Below are 5180 nucleotides of genomic sequence, written 5' to 3' on the forward strand. Positions count from 1 at the left end.
TACGGAAATTCTTTCGATTAACCAACTAGTTACGAAATCGCGTTGATAGCCTTTACTCGTGTCCTAGCCCATCTGAGAGCTAGATTTGCCTCAATTGTTTGCCTCTTGCCTTCAGCTTTCCTCAAGTTAGCTTCCGCTATTTCAAGAGCTTGCTGAGCTTCTTGTGGATCAATGTCACTACCCTTTTCCGCATCCTTTCCAAAAATAGTGATTTCATTATTGACTATTCTAGCAAAACCACCCATCAGAGCCATCGTTAACCATTGGTCGTTAAGGCGTATTCTCAAAATACCTATATCTACAACTGTGGCAATAGGCGCGTGATTTGGTAATACGCCAATTTGTCCGCTATTAGTAGATAAAATGATTTCTTTCACTTCTGAATCCCAAACAATTCGATTATGGGTGAGTACGCAAAGATTTAAGGTCATTTATTCAATTTGCTCTCCATTTCTAAGTTCGTAGCCTTCGCAGTAGCTTCATCGATGTTACCTACCAAATAAAAGGCCTGTTCAGGAAGACCGTCTAATTCTCCGGAAAGGATCAATTGAAATCCTCTAATTGTTTCTGCTAGGCCAACATATTTCCCCGGGGAACCAGTAAATACTTCCGCTACGAAAAAGGGTTGTGATAAGAAACGCTCAATTTTTCGCGCTCTTGCTACGGTTAAGCGATCCTCTTCGGACACTTCGTCCAACCCCAGGATAGCTATAATGTCCTGAAGTTCTTTGTAACGTTGTAAGGTTTGCTTAACCCTTTGCGCAGTTTCATAATGTTCCTTTCCAACGATTCGAGGTTGGAGCATAGTTGACGTTGAGTCTAAAGGATCTACCGCTGGATAGATACCTTTGGCAGCTAATCCTCTTGATAGTACGGTAGTAGCATCTAAATGCGCAAATGTTGTGGCAGGGGCAGGGTCGGTCAAATCATCCGCGGGTACATAAACTGCTTGAATAGAAGTTATGGATCCCTCCTTGGTAGAAGTAATTCTTTCTTGTAAAGAACCCATTTCGGTACTAAGGGTGGGTTGATAACCCACAGCGGAAGGCATTCTACCCAATAAGGCAGATACTTCGGATCCCGCTTGGACAAAACGGAAGATATTGTCTATAAATAGAAGTACGTTTTGTTTATTAACATCTCGGAAATATTCCGCCATAGTTAGGGCAGTCAACCCAACTCTCATACGAGCTCCTGGCGGTTCATTCATCTGACCGTAGACTAAAGCCACTTTTGATTCCGCAAGATTTTGTTCATTAATTACTCCAGATTCTTTCATTTCCATGTAAAGATCATTTCCTTCACGAGTACGTTCACCTACTCCGCCAAATACGGATACACCCCCATGAGCTTTGGCAATGTTGTTGATCAATTCCATAATGAGTACTGTTTTACCTACCCCAGCTCCCCCAAATAGTCCGATTTTTCCTCCACGACGATAAGGAGCTAAAAGATCGACTACTTTAATTCCTGTTTCAAAAATAGATAATTTTGTATCTAATTGTATGAAAGCGGGCGCAGGTTTATGAATAGGGGATGTTGTGCGAGTATCTACAGGACCTAAATTATCAACGGGCTCCCCAAGCACGTTAAAAATTCGTCCTAGGGTCGCTCCGCCGACTGGAACACTTAGAGGAGCTCCCGTGTTAATCACTTCCATTCCTCTCATTAGACCATCTGTAGCGCTCATAGCTACAGCTCTAACTCGATTGTTTCCTAATAATTGCTGTACCTCACAAGTTACATTAATTTGTTGACCGATGGTATCTCGACCCTTAACTACCAAAGCGTTGTAAATATTAGGCATCTTGCCCGGGGGAAAGGCTACATCCAGTACTGGACCGATGATTTGAGAAATACGTCCCAGATTTTCTTTTTCAAGCGTGGAAACTCCAGGAACAGAAGTAGTAGGATTTATTCTCATAATAAAATAAAGTGAAATATGTCAATTTTTTTTTTCGAAAATTTTCTAATAAAAAAAATCTTCGACAGCAAGTTGATCGGTTAATTCAATAAGAAATGGGGATTAGCACTCGATTTCGTTGGTACCATCCAATTGAATGCAATTCAATTGGATTGTTTCCTTATTCAATGAAGGAATTTTTAAGTTCAACCAACCTATTTGCAAAATATCAAGTGGATAAATAAATAACAATTTTGAGAGAGTCTTTCATTTGTCTATCATTGTCTTTCATTTGTCTATCATTATAGGCAATACCATCCATATTATCTATGGAATTCGAACCCGAACTCTATTTACGATTCCTTATTTCTATCTCATTAGCCCTTATTTCATTTCGTATTTTATTTTAGCATATCGATTTTTTTTTACGTCCAACCTATCCCCCCTTTTTCCATCTATATTCCTTTTTTTTCATTTCATAAACGAATTACGCATATTTTCACATCTAGGATTTACATATACAACATATATTACTGTCAAGAGTGAATTTCTTATTCTTTCTTATTTCTTATTATTGAATTTATATTATTTCTTATTTTATATTATTTCTTATTATCTTATTATCTTATTATTGATTATTATTGACTATTGACTTATTATTGAATTTATATTATTATAGTATTATCTTATTATTGACTATTGACTTATTATTGAATTTATATATTTTATATTTAATTTATATATTTTATATATATATTTTATATTTATAATTCTAATTATAATTATATATTTATAATATTTCTATTTCATTTATTTCATTTTCATTTCGATTCAAAAAAAAAGTAAGGAATTCTAAACTTGAAAAACACGGATTGGGTTGCGCCATACATATGAAAGAATATAGAATATGAAAGAATATAGAATAATGATGTATTTGGCGAATCAAATACCATGGTCTAATAAGGAACCTTTCGGATTAGTTGATAATTTTTTGAAAGATTTCTTCGAAAAGGTTTCATTAACTCCTAATTTATGCCGAGCAGACCTTGTTGTTGCGAAAATTTTCAATTCATGAGTTGTAGGGAGGGGCTTATGTCACCACAAACAGAGACTAAAGCAAGTGTTGGATTCAAAGCTGGTGTTAAAGAGTATAAATTGACTTATTATACTCCTGAATATGAAGTCAAAGATACTGATATCTTGGCAGCCTTCCGAGTAACTCCTCAACCCGGAGTTCCGCCCGAGGAAGCAGGGGCAGCAGTAGCTGCTGAATCTTCTACTGGTACATGGACAACCGTGTGGACCGATGGGCTTACCAGCCTTGATCGTTACAAAGGGCGATGCTACCACATTGAGCCCGTTGCTGGAGAAGAAAATCAATATATATGTTATGTAGCTTACCCCTTAGACCTTTTTGAAGAAGGTTCTGTTACTAACATGTTTACTTCCATTGTGGGTAATGTATTTGGGTTCAAAGCCCTGCGCGCTCTACGTCTAGAGGATCTGCGAATCCCTCCTTCTTATACTAAAACTTTCCAAGGCCCGCCTCATGGCATCCAGGTTGAAAGAGATAAATTGAACAAGTACGGTCGCCCCCTATTAGGATGTACTATTAAACCTAAATTGGGGTTATCCGCTAAGAACTACGGTAGAGCAGTTTATGAATGTCTACGTGGTGGACTTGATTTTACCAAAGATGATGAGAATGTGAACTCCCAACCATTTATGCGTTGGAGAGACCGTTTCTTATTTTGTGCCGAAGCAATTTTTAAAGCACAGGCTGAAACAGGTGAAATCAAAGGGCATTACTTGAATGCTACTGCGGGTACATGTGAAGAAATGATTAAAAGGGCCATATTTGCCAGAGAATTGGGAGCTCCCATCGTAATGCATGACTACTTAACAGGTGGGTTCACTGCAAATACTAGCTTGGCTCATTATTGCCGAGATAATGGTCTACTTCTTCACATCCATCGCGCAATGCACGCAGTTATTGATAGACAGAAGAATCATGGTATGCACTTTCGTGTACTAGCTAAAGCTTTACGTCTGTCTGGTGGAGATCATATTCACGCTGGTACAGTAGTAGGTAAACTTGAAGGAGAAAGGGACATAACTTTGGGCTTTGTTGATTTACTACGTGATGATTTTATTGAAAAAGATCGAAGCCGTGGTATTTATTTCACTCAAGATTGGGTTTCTATACCAGGTGTTCTGCCCGTAGCTTCGGGGGGTATTCACGTTTGGCATATGCCTGCTTTGACCGAGATCTTTGGAGATGATTCCGTACTACAATTCGGTGGAGGAACTTTAGGACACCCTTGGGGAAATGCACCGGGTGCCGTAGCTAATCGAGTAGCTTTAGAAGCATGTGTAAAAGCTCGTAATGAGGGACGTGACCTTGCCCGCCAGGGTAATGAAATTATCCGCGAGGCTGGCAAATGGAGTATGGAACTAGCTGCTGCTTGTGAAGTATGGAAGGAGATCAAATTTGAATTCGAAGCAATGGATACTTTAGATAAATAAAATTTGAATTCGAAGCAATGGATACTTTGTAATCCAGTAATTACTGTTGGTTTGTTGAATTGCAATTAAACTCGGCCCAATCTTTTACTAAAAGGATTGAGCCGATCCTAAAGATTGGTGTATTCTTTTCTATCCTATTCGTTCCGTGTTGGAATAGAAACTTATTGTATTAGTAGACGAGATTTTATTGTATTAGTAGACGATATTTTACGAAAAAGGTTCTTGATAGGAGAAAAATTTCTTTTTTCAATTTTTTCAGTGCGAATTTTACACAACATAGGGAAATCGCTATTTCTAATTGAAAATTTATATTTATAATTGAAAAGAAAAAAGTAAAGTATCATATATCATATATAATGAACTGATACTCCAGGTTCTCACAAACGAGAATCCTTTACTTCAATATTCACTCATTATTAGTTTAATGATTGTATCCATTATGCGTATTCCGATAGGAAATAAATGATTTTTTTTTTTTCATCAAATGACTATTCATCTATTATACTTTACATCTAAATAGAGGCAAGAAAACTCTATGGAAAAATTATGGTTCAATTTTATCTTGTCTAAGGGGGAATTAGAATACAGATGTGGGCTAAGTAAATCAATGGATAGCCTTGGTCCTATTGAAAATACTAGTGTAAACGAAGACCCGGTTAGAAATGATATGGATAAAAACATTCATGGTTGTAGTGACAGCTCTAGTTATTACAGTAAGGTTGATCATTTAGTTGGCGTCAAAGACATTCGG

Source organism: Durio zibethinus, unplaced genomic scaffold, assembly GCF_047325235.1.
Source record: "Durio zibethinus cultivar Kanyao isolate XHJ-2024 unplaced genomic scaffold, ASM4732523v1 HiC_scaffold_2, whole genome shotgun sequence".
In the NCBI taxonomy this organism is placed as follows: domain Eukaryota; kingdom Viridiplantae; phylum Streptophyta; class Magnoliopsida; order Malvales; family Malvaceae; genus Durio; species Durio zibethinus.